At 36.1% G+C, this 12,894-nt stretch overlaps 1 protein-coding gene and 1 long non-coding RNA gene across 2 annotated transcripts in view; one reads left to right on the forward strand and one right to left on the reverse strand.

Moving 5' to 3' along the window:
* gpr174 (G protein-coupled receptor 174) overlaps positions 1-12,894 on the forward strand; it is a 45,131-nt gene that overhangs the window by 17,820 nt on the left and 14,417 nt on the right. The window lies entirely within an intron of this gene.
* Positions 5,292-7,894, reverse strand: LOC130241131 (uncharacterized). Its single transcript, XR_008838834.1, has 8 exons — positions 7,853-7,894; positions 6,885-7,163; positions 6,626-6,798; positions 6,284-6,384; positions 6,022-6,177; positions 5,747-5,868; positions 5,455-5,582; positions 5,292-5,363 (listed from the first exon to the last, which is right to left on the reverse strand). It is a non-coding gene; the product is annotated as an uncharacterized LOC130241131 (long non-coding RNA).

Below are 12,894 nucleotides of genomic sequence, written 5' to 3' on the forward strand. Positions count from 1 at the left end.
AAATCTAACACTGTACACATCATCGCCAAAGAAACTCACCTTTACTAAGTTTACACTGAAACTACGGCTCATAACAAAGAGCGGAATTGCGCTGGTGGTCATCATGAGAATCCTGCTCTGTCTGCTCATAAATTGGTGCGGCTGACTTGCCTGCTTTATTCCACCAACACAGAGAAATGAAGATCAGCTCATAACGAGACTGAGCATTTACAATGACCCAAACCAAAACTTTTAAAGAGTGATAGAAGTGAGACTTTCTTTTGTCCGTTCTTCCTTGAGATGTTTTTTATTTTGCTATTGAAAGTAATTCCATGATATTATGCCGTCACCGTTCAAAAGATAGAAACATTCATTTTCATAAGGCCCCATATTTAATGCGGTTTCGTTTTTAAACGCATAGGTTTTGTTACGCCATCCGTCCTATAGGAGTTTTGGATTTTGTGTATTCATGTTTGTGAAAAACACTTAATAGTGGAGACCCCTTCCCCCTTCTCATAACCAAAAGCTTGTCTGTCAGGAGTTAATGGGCATCAGTGAGGCCGAAATCATGTCTATTTAAGTGTCTTTAATATGGTGTATAGATTATTATGCGTTATTGAAACATTAAGGGGGACGCAGCAAAGTCACTTATAAATTAAAATTGTATTATTTTAAGCAATTTTATTATTTTTTGCAACAGCCTTACATTTAAAATGGAAACTTAACGGCGATTATAATCAAAAAGAACTCAGCCTATAAGGCTAGATGTTTTCTTTCCCTTATTTATTAATTTATTTGTTCATGTGTTTGGCGCATGTAACTCGTGTGCCATCGGAAAACTAGTGTAATGACGGCAAGCCATCTTTCCCAGACTCGGGGCAAAGTCCTGCCTCTCCTTTCACTCCGTCCCGAAGCCCCGCAGCTGGCCCTCCTGGCATCCTCTGCGTAAAACATATGCTGGATAAGTTGACGGTTCATTCCGCTGTGGCAATTACAGACTAATAAAGGGACTAAGCCAAAAAGAAAATGAATGACGAATGAATGAATGAATAAATAAATAATAATAATAAAATAAAAATAAGGTAATAATCTTTACACACAGATGCCGCGTAAGTGGCCTTTTTTAATTTAGAGATGGTACATTTGAATTGCCTCTGCCACTTCTTCCCCCACCTCAAACCTGAAAGTTGAAGAGAGAACTATATTCTTTGAATAAAACTATTGAGCTATAAAGGGAAAAAACGCAGAAGAAATTTGCCATTATATTAATTTTAGCACAGCTGCCAGTCATTTTCACATTCGTTTTTCAGTTAGGGATTAATATTAAAGTAGCCTAGTAAAAATGCCTGTACTATAATATTATAATTTGTTATATCCATTATTATTATTATTATTATTAAAGCTATACAATTGACAAAACGCAGAGCTCTTAAAAAATTTGCTTTCATTTTGACATAGCTAAAGCACACGTTTAAAGTTATGTAAAAAAACATCCCATTCTACAGCAGCAGTCAAGTTAGGACACTTAAAGATGCCTTTAGCGTTTGAAGATGATCGACCTGCGAAGTTATGTTTACAGTGTTATAAAAGAAAAAGGTAGGCTATTTAGTGCGTGTGGATTTACCGTAGACAGGCTTTCTGTTTGGCTAATGCCTAAAAATGTAAGTAAGTAACACATTAATTTTAGCAACTATTTTTAAATGGCATTTAAATTTTAAATTCATTTTTTAATTTAATTTAACATTTAAATATAATTTAATTTAAAACATTTATTTTTTCCTGGCTGATTTTGGTTGGGTAATAAAGCATGATGACTCAGATATGATCTAGTTTAGCTTGCATGTGTGGGCATATTTTGACGTCTTTACCTAAAACTTTAAACATTTATAATATTTAAAATAAAACGGAAAGAAATAAGGAGACTAACATAATTTAAAACACTTATTTGGTGCTTAAACCACCTTCAGAAAGTTTTGCCAGCTGTGGTAGAGCGCAACAAAGGCTCCACTGGAATGTAGCAGATGTGTTAAAACTTGGTATTATTTATTAATATGTTATTAATGTGTTTTTGTGTTCCTCGTCTTGTACGTCGCCGTGTTATTGTGCGTCAACGTCACGTTTATCTGTCCTTAAGCGCGCATATAGTCGAACATTTCTGCTCGACATCGGTAGAAACAAACTTCACAAGTTGAACTCCGCGGACACTGATGAGCTGCAAGATTTCGGCTTGCTCCGGATGCGTACCCATCCTCCGACCCCCACCTCACCACCTCGCCCACAATGGAGGCGCTTCAAGCGGCGCGAGAGGAAGCAGAAGAGGGGTAAGCGCGGGGGTATCCGAACAAGGCTAGCGGCTAACCCCCACAAACCCGCAATCCCCTCCATCATTCTAGCGAACGTACGCTCGCTAGACAACAAACTGGACTACATCCGTCTACTTCGTTCATCACATAGGACTGTAAAGGACTGTTGCGCTTTTGTGTTTACGGAAACTGCACATTAGTAAGCAGCAGACAGCCCACCCCGATGCTTTTCTCATCCTGGCAGGAGACTTTAACCATGCAGACCTAAAGAGTGTGTTTCCAAAAATACAACAACACATAGACTTTCCACTACGGGGCAATAACACAATGGACTTTGTTTACATCACACAGAGAGGAGTTTACAAAGCCTTCCCCCTCCCCCACCTTGGTGGACCACTTAACTGTCATGCTAATGCCTGCTTACAGACCGATAGTTAAAGTCACCAAACCGGTTTGCAAGGAGATACAAGTGTGGCCAGAAGGTTCTTCAGAGGCTTTACAAGACTGCTTCAATACCACAGACTGGGATATGTTCAAACAGACTGCCACTCAAAAGAGCAAGAGCACCAGCCCCAATCATATGTACACCTTCTACAGAGGCACTATTGAGAGCATCCTGACCAGCTGCATCACTGTGTGGTATGGAACCTTGGATTTTCTGCAGGAAAACACTTCAATGCATAGTGAGAACAGCTGAGAAGATCGTTGGTGTCTCTCTCCCCTCCCTTCAGGACATTTACAGCACACGTCTTACCCGTAAAGCCCTCTGCATAACAGCAGATGCCACCCACCCAATGCACAACTTCTTCAGTCTGCTGCAATCACACACACACACACACACACACACACACACGCACACACACACACACACACACACACACACACACACGCGCGCGCACACACACACACACACACACACACACACACACACACACACACACACACACACACATATTAATTTATATATATATTTGGTTGACAATAAATAAATAAAAGAAAGAATTAATGAATGAATTCTACAGTCTGCTTGTGCCTCTATGTTTATAGAGTTACTGGAGACATCCAGTAAGACACAGTCAAATATTCAGTCCAAATGCACTGGAGAGACCTGAAACATGTTAATTTTTCCTTATTGGCTATATGACATTTAGATGTTGCATATTATTCTGTGGTCTTACACTCTAAAAACAAATGTGTTGAAAACAACACAACATGTGTTATTTTCAACACATGTTCTGAGTGTGCTCAGGGACAACACATGTTGAGTTAAGTTTAACACACAAAATGTGTCATAAAATGTAACACATTAATGTGCAGCATAAGTTGACACACAGATGTGTTATTTTTGTATGTATCTAACACAACTATGTGTTACTATTTAGTTTTTAGAATTTTAAATGTAAAAAATATTATAAATGCTAAATCAATATACAAAATCTCACAGGAAACATTAAACACTGTTCACATGCTGTTTATTTTTTCTCCTTTAACATGGAATTAATACATTCAAATGTTTTATAGCATTTCATTGTAAAAACAATTAGCTGTACATAATATAAAAACTCACTTTAAAAAGCATTAATTAAATTGAACTCATATCTGTCACGCACGCCAAATAAAATGTCAAATATGTATGAAACAGTTCCCAACATATACATTTTCAAAATTATTCTATAGTGAAAGAAAGAAATAACCATAGCACACTGTTTTTTGTATTCGCCTACATGTAAGGTGTTTGTATTAACAAAATAAATCATTGTAAAATCTAGTCAAAACACTTCAAACATTTAGGTAACCCTTTAATAGTAACAACACACTATAAATCATTTATTTAGCATTAGTAAATAGTTAATTCACTATTTGTTAAGCATTAACTCTACATTATAAGACATTAGTAAGCGGTTCATAAATACAACTACAAAGGCTGTTTTCTTGACTTATAAGCACATCAATAATGCGCTTAATGATTGTACTTGCATAATTCATACTTCCAAATACAAATGGTTTGTAAATAATGCAGTCGTTAACTTATTAGTGAAAAATTAAATCACAAGCAAAGTATGAAAGTGCAATTATTAAGCACATTAAAAATTTTACTTATTAGTCAAGAATACAGCATTTGTAGTTGAATTTATGAACCGCTTACTAATGTCTTATAATGTAGAGTTAATGCTTAACAAATTAATGAATTAACTATTTCCTAATGCTTAATAAATGATTTATAGTGTGTATTATAAAGTGTTACCAAAGTTTCAACCACTAACATGTTTAAAACTAAATTTTGTATTTAGGAGTTACATACTGCTGATCACAAAATGACATAATGTCTAGAGGTCTGTAATCTATTAAGTCCCCAGGCAGCAAAGCCATGTCAAAATCATTTGTTCGGATGACAAAGAAGGAAAAAGATGTTCATCAAAATACTTTACTCTTAATACTCTCAGAAACATATGGACATTATCCTCAAAATTACTTATTCTGCTTTTATCAATTTGATTGGATATATCCAAGTTCTCTGTGTGCCCTGACTCTATAGAAGGGCATGAATTCATTTTAAAGTGATCTCTGTTCAGATGTTTTAAAAAGGAATTGTAATTAACCATTTTGACAAAATAATAGTTAGGTTGTGACTATCAGAGAGTACATGCACTTCCCTTAAATGCCAAATTAACCCCTTTGTTTCAACACAATCATTTTGAAGACACTTTGGACAGGTGTACATGCTTATTTCAATTAGGTACGAGACTGCACCTTAGCAATTAATTCCATGAACTTTGATCGTTTGCAAGATGACTGAGACAAAGACAGGTCATATATATATATATATATACACCCAAAAAAATAAAAACAGAATACAGTTGGCATGGATACTGAAGATTGCACAGCCAGAAGAATTTGAAAAGTCTGTCACAGCACAGGTCAGGCTTTCAACATCAAATGGAAGAGCAAAAGAGTCATTCTTTGCCACAATTACGTACTGGGATCATGTCCTATAGAACCGATGGAAAACAACTGCGGCTGAGCAGACTTTAGGGTCCCTTTCATGGATTCAGCAAGCAAAGATGTAACGTTAGTACCAGCCTTCAGGAATGAAACAATGAAAAGCATTAGAAAATGTTGCTGCATCAGAAACAATTTTATTTATCACAAGCTAACACAATAAAAACTATACCGGAACTTGTACCAACAGGTAGGACACAGCAGAAGTCACACAGCATTTACTCCCAGCAACACTTCTCACAGATGCAGTGGGTGGAAGAAGATGAATAAGGATCTTCAACATAGTGTAACACAGCTCATCTTGAAGTGAAGATACAGGTCACATGCAAAAGAACAATTTAAACAATTTATTTGTAATTAACACTTTACCTTGAATAGAATATTAATATTCACATTAAGTTTTCTCTTTTAAACTATGTTTAGAAAAGTGTGCACATGCAACAGACATTTTGGCTGAAACTCACACCATCATGCTTATTGTCAGCCTTCTCCAGTAAGTGTCTGATGCCATTTTTTCTCTCCAAGGATGCTATTTTCTTGAGTTTTGGAATTATCGTCCCGTCCCATTTCCGGATTCAATGTCCATCTTCAAAGAAAGGAAGAAAGAAATTAGAAAATAAGAAATATTAATATTACAATTATGAAATAAATGTTTGTGTAAAGTTCTGTCTTAGTTGAGCATGTCTATTACCAAAGCTGGCATGTCAAGAAATCCTCTTTATCAGAGTCAACCACTCACTTGGTACAGTTTCATCTTGACTTGGTAAAGAAGGTTGCGGTGTACAATGACGATGTTTCAAATTGTACACCCGCTGGCTCTGTTGAAGCTTCCATCTGATGTTACGTAATCTCATTTCAATAAATCCACTGTGTGATGGCCCAGCAAAAAATGCTCCTGACATTAGTAATGCAAAAACAGAACTAATTAAAGTCAAGTATACATGAGCAACTTATATACACATTCCTAATAAATTCAGTTTAAAATGTAAAACCATTCTTACATGTCCCTCATTTTCACCAAAGGGCACTTGAATCCTTAACGAGGGGAACAATGACACAATCTCTTTTGGTAGTGCCAGTTTTTCTGTACCAAATTGGATAGCTAAAAAAGTAATAATAAAAAAAAATAGTTGCATAAATTGCTCTTACACAAACATTGACAAACATAATAAAACTGACTAAACAGTGGTACTTTGGAATTGATTGAGATAAATTGATTGTTAAATGAATTTATTTAAAATATTTTTTTAAAATATTATTTTAATATATAACTTATTTAAATAAATGTAATTTAATTTGAAAATAAATATACCTTACATGAAATAATTAAACCACATACTCACAATGCATGTTTCTCTACAAGGTCACTGACAGCAACTTTAACAAGAATCTTTCATGAGAAAATGGACAGCGTCTTTGTCTCTTCATGTTCTCTCAGGATTGTAGAGGCTTTTTCTTCAAGCAGCGTCAGCAAACTAGTTGTGGTGCCAGTCTGAGTTGAATCTGTTAAAGGACACTAAGAAATGCCAAAAACATTTTATTTATTTAAATGTTTACTTTTATCTATAGTAATATAATGGGAGAAATATATCAATGTTTTACCTGTAATGAGTGCACACTTTCTAATGAGTCGGGGGTGTTGCTTGCAATATAATTTATTTGAAATTTGTCAAGCTCCTGTACTCCTGCATTTACATCAGTGTCAATGAACTCTTGAAAATCTGTGTCAAATTTCAATATTCAATCAAGAGATAGTCGAGACAGTTCAGGTTTGACTGAGGATAGTTTTCTCCATATTTCCTTTCCGTCTATGAAGACAGTTGCAAGAACTCGGTGTAAAACTGTTAGAGGGACTGTAATTTGTTCCTCGACTTCCATCATCTAAGTAAAAGAGAAAGAAATCCATATATACACAGCACAATGAGAAAACACACACAAGTAACTGTGTATGACAATAAAAAGTACATTTTAAATAGTATGTGACTAGCTGGGTAGCATAAAATGGCGCGCAATGTTGATTTCATTAAAGATATCCATATTTAAGACATTGTTTATGAATTTGCTCACTCCGCGGCGCCATTTAGTGTCTGTACAAAGCGCCTAACTAACGTTATGACAAGGGATTCTTGTTTAAATTCCTGCCGCAAAGCGTCACCTTAGGCTTTTTATTAAATAACATTATGATAATAACGTAAATGTATAAATTGTGTCCGGTAACATTACCTAACGTGTCAGAGACGCGGAGGCTTTAAAGTGACGCGGAGCCGGTGATTTTAAAGTAACGGTAACTCTCATGACGTACCAAAATGCAATACATATTTAGCGTAAGTCTTTCGCCTTATATGTAACTTATTAACAATTCTGCCAAGTGCAAAAGCAGCTTTACAAAAGACGCGCCAGAAGCGTTAGCTTGCACGGCTAAAGTTGACAGAGATGACAGAGAGTTGCCAAACATGGAGACATAATAAAAGTAACAAAAATAACTTATTGGCCAACTAACACAAAACATTCTCACGCAGACTGTAAACAATATTTACTATCGTAGACGAATTGTAATTAATTTCACTCACCTGAGGCAGAGAGGTGCATTATCCGGCAGAGGTCTGGGAGAGCGACGTTGAAAAAGAACGTCACTGCGCATGCGCGTGTAGAAATTCCACAGCATAAATCCCGAAATACAGAATTTTCAACCACATTCTCACAATTGCTTATTTTATATTACCATCATGATAAATAAACTACATAAACACATAACACAGTGCCATTTGACTACGACCAAAAATGCACTGTATTCCAACATACTGTTTAAATGTGTTTAACACAGTCATTGTGTAAACAGTTAAGCACAATATTAACACACAATGTGTCTGTAGTAACACAAAATGTGTTACGATCTGTTTAACACATATTTTGTGTAAATTTTTAACACATCATTTTTAAGAGTGTAAGAAAAGTGTTAAGTATTTCAGCACATAAGAGCAAATATAGCTTATAGCCCATTTCGTTGCGCTCGGCAGCTTTTCACTAATAAAGCTCTTCATGTAAATTTCATTTTTCAATTTTAGCACGTCATATAAAAACATCGCCCTTGCGCCCTCATTTATGATATCCTGCCGCCGGGCCTGCTATAGCGAAACTTTATTGTTTGAGAAGAAACAAAAACGGAAACTGTGCATGAAAACCTGGCTGGGAAGACGGCGATAACATGAATTTTCTGTTCTTCAACGAGAAAATAAAATCGCAGACACGACACAATGACGGCGTTAATTATACAACGCAGTGTTTACGATCATATTAACAACTAACATTAATATCAATAACTCCTCTCGCTTTAGACTTTACCTTTTAGAGCTTGTTCTTGTCGGCGCAATATAAGTTTATTGCATGTATAGCTACGAATCACATTATGAAGAATGATTAAGAGCATGCTTTTCCTTTATTTCATCCTTTCCGTAAGGTGTTTTATTTATTTATTTATTTATTTATTTATTTATTTATTTATTTATAATTTTTTTAAATAATGATGACAATATTCACTATCTAAGCATTCCTCGGTATACTACCAACAAATTACGCCCCTGTACCCAAGTAGCCTACCTAAGTTAATTTACATTTCATGTAAAAAATAAGAAATCAAAAAAGACCAAAGTATTATGCTAAATAACCGTACAAACGAACATGTTTGTTGTTTAACTTTCGTTGATAAAACAACACAATACAGCCTATAATAATGAAGGCTAGTTAAATAGAAATAACTTTAACTGCTTGAAACAGTAAACGTTACATTTTAGAAACTTCACAAATACTAATCAATAATAATATAAATAGTAACGAAGAACAAAAATATTAGCCTAGGCTTGTAACAACATAAGTCAGATGTTGAAAAACCTGGCTGGGAAGACGGCGATAACATGAATTTTCTGTTCTTCAACGAGAAAAAATAAAATCGCAGACACGACACAATGACGGTGTTAATTATACAACGCAGTGTTTACGATCATATTAACAACTAACATTAATATCAATAACTCCTCTGGCTTTAGACTTTACCTTTTAGAGCTTGTTCTTGTCGGCGCAATATAAGTTTATTGCATGTATAGCTACGAATCAGATTATGAAGAATGATTAACAGCATGCTTTTCCTTTATTTCATCCTTTCCGTAAGGTTTATTTATTTATTTATTTATTTATTTATTTATTTATTTATTTATTTATTTATTTATTTATAATTTTTTAAATAATGATGACAATATTCACTGTCTAAGCATTCCTCGGTATACTACCAACAAATTACGCCCCTGTACCCAAGTAGCCTACCTAAGTTAATTTACATTTCATGTAAAAAATAAGAAATCAAAAAAGACCAAAGTATTATGCTAAATAACCGTACAAACGAACATGTTTGTTGTTTAACTTTCGTTGATAAAACAACACAATACAGCCTATAATAATGAAGGCTAGTTAAATAGAAATAACTTTAACTGCTTGAAACAGTAAACGTTACATTTTAGAAACTTCACAAATACTAATCAATAATAATATAAATAGTAACGAAGAACAAAAATATTAGCCTAGGCTTGTAACAACATAAGTCAGATGTTGAAAAAAAAAAACTGCGTCTCTCCGCCTTTTGTTTTCTATTCATATTTTAAATTCTTTGCCAGTAAACAATTTAACAGATGCCCCGTCTGCAGCCAAACTTTAAAAATGTATAAAGCATATTTTAATCGTTTAACTGATACCATTCATCGGTTACAAACGTGCCCTTTCGGTTATTGCTTAATCGGTTATTTTGAGCATCCCCAACTAAACCGCATGTGCAAGCTCTATTTTTTTTTTCTCTCACGGCCGCACGCCGGAGATCCGGCATGGTGCCGGAATACTTTAAGCCCTGGTAAGATCATGTTTATTACTAAGAAAACTAAATCAAAATTATATTTTAATTGAACACATCTGATCACATAAGGTACGCACAGAAAAGTCTGTTTAGTGTTGTGGAAAGGCAAAGCTGAATATCTGTGGTTAAACTGCCACCCAGCGGTCAAAAGCTGCTGGCGCACCAAGTACCGCTGTCGCCGCGGTATGAATGGCGCCATAAGGAACACATTGAAGTAGTAACATCTGTACGTGTGTATAGCAAGGACTACACCACTGGTGCGCGGTCTGGCACAATATAACTGCCATCTTGTTATCCAGGTGGATGCTGCACACTGGTGGTGGATGAGGAGATTCCTCCCAAAAATTAAGTGCTTTGAGTGTCCAGAAAAAGCTTTTTATAAATGTAAGAATTATTATTATTTGTATTACTAAATTAACCATATACACACTACGATAAGGCCTGTGGTGAAAACCACTTGAGTTTGGTAGGTTATTTTCATGTTTGACTTTTTCAATCACTGACTGCATTGTATTTTGATGATTTTGCAAGATATAAAACCATATTTAAGTTCTCGCAATAATATCTTGGACTGTTGAGTCAAGCTGTATTATCTGTATGGAAAAAAAGTATGTTTGATTATATATATGCTGGTAAAAACAACTAGATTTTGGACTATATTTTTTGCCACCCAGGCTCATATTGATTATGTACCCCTATATACAATGTGGGGAAGATCTCAAATTTCTCTTGCGAGTGCCATTCGCACCTGCTCTTCTCGCATTAATCAACTGACCAAATATCCCCACCCAACCAATAGTATTTTGAAAAGCAATATAGAAAAAAAAGCCCTTGCGGCAGCCTGATTTTTACCACGTTTTCAGATTTTACAACATTATCACCCTGCTATTTACTTGTTTCTTTTATTTTTGGCTTTTGTTTTTGTCTTACCTGCTTTCTGGAACCGTTCTTTATTGGACTCGTACCCCATTGTCACGATCAACTCCGCTCTGCATCTCAAATCCTCCAACATACGCGCTGAGCCACTGGGCAAACTGGTAAAAGTGAAAAAGCCATCCACACAGAGGTAAGCGGTCAGCTGAAAAGCATGAAAAGAAATGGCATCATGCCACCCTGTAGCATTTGCTTTAGAGACGAAATGCAGCCATACTTTCCTCTGGCTACATAATTCGCGATCTCCAGAAATGTATATAGGGCTACATTTTCAGAATGAGCCCATGTTCATTTTTGTCATTGTTAGATGCTTTAGCTATGATGATGTGCATTGCACAGTTGTGGTAACTTGTTGAATTGTGCAGATAGGTTGGCTATAAAGGTGTGAAATCCACAGCCTGCCACTTACACATGCCTCTAAATCTACCACTCACAGTGATGTTGTTTGCAGAGGAAGCACCTGAGAGTGCCTGAGGCCCCGTTTACACTAAGATGTTTTAGTACTAAAACAGTGTTTTACAATGAAAACGATCTGCGTCCACAATGACGTTTCACCCAGCGTTTCTGAACAACTCTCCGTCCATACTAGACCGCATCATGTGACCACACACACAGAAACACACTCTGGCATGAACTGCAGCATGCTTTGAGCACTTCTACCCATATGAGAGCTGTGCATGTCGGACTGTTCATCAAGGATCTACTGCTGGATCTAATCCCATTTGTTAAACATGATATTTAATTCATCTTGTTGTCTATCTAATGACATATTCCCCGACTTTGGCCTTTTGAATCTATTACTTGTTCTCAGGTAATGTGTTTTGGCTGAGTGCAAAGATAAGTTAGGTTAATATATTAATGAATGTAAACATGTACACTGATTCTGCAAATTTGCAGAAGGTTATACAGTAGACCATTTGAAGATTTACCCGATGTGTCCTCGGGAGTACGTTTTCCATATCAAACTCGTGAAGTCTGAACTTACAAGGAGAGAATGCAAGACTGAACTGTGTGAACACTTCTTCAGATGTCTCAGATTTCAACCATCCACACTGAGACGGAGCAGCAGCGTTTTCAAAAAGCTCAGTTTTTGGGACTCAAAAACTCCGGCGTAGTGTGAACGGAGGGTGTAACCATAGCAAAACTTATGCGTTTTAAAACTAAAATGTATTGGCGTAAATGGGGCCAAAGTGGTTGGTGATTCTTCAATTGTAAAGTCATGCAGTGTGAAAACCCCTGTTGCTGGTCCATCTTGCAGTGTGAGCACTGCAGAGACGGATGCAGTGTGAACATCTGTAACACGACTACTTTGAAAATCATGCAGTCTAACCTCGGCATAAGGGGTCTGAAACATCTTTTTCAGAAAAGCACAGAAACTCCAATTTTGGTTCAAATGTAAAAGTTGGGAATATGTATTTGCACAGCCGAACATATGTAGGTCATGAAGTGCTCATACTGCTTGAGAGGTGTTTCTAAGATGGCTACGAAGTGAAATGACTTGCCTTAAAGAGTCTTTGCTTGTAGTCTGCAGCACTACAGTTTCCACTCCAGACTGTGATGTACCTGGTAACCACACTCTTTATTATGCCCCTGTAGAATGTGGTGTAAATGGGTGAGTGGAGACTGGAAGTTGATGTAATGTTGATGGTCCATGTGAAATCCTCTGTAATAGGCAACTCTTATAGGAAGTTAGTGCTGCTGACTCTCTCCTAGATTCTCCTGAAGTCCATTTCAACCTCTATTGTTTTCCCCACATTGAGAGATGGCTTGATTGCATATTGC

This window comes from Danio aesculapii, chromosome 14 (genome assembly GCF_903798145.1).
Source record: "Danio aesculapii chromosome 14, fDanAes4.1, whole genome shotgun sequence".
NCBI classification, from domain to species: domain Eukaryota; kingdom Metazoa; phylum Chordata; class Actinopteri; order Cypriniformes; family Danionidae; genus Danio; species Danio aesculapii.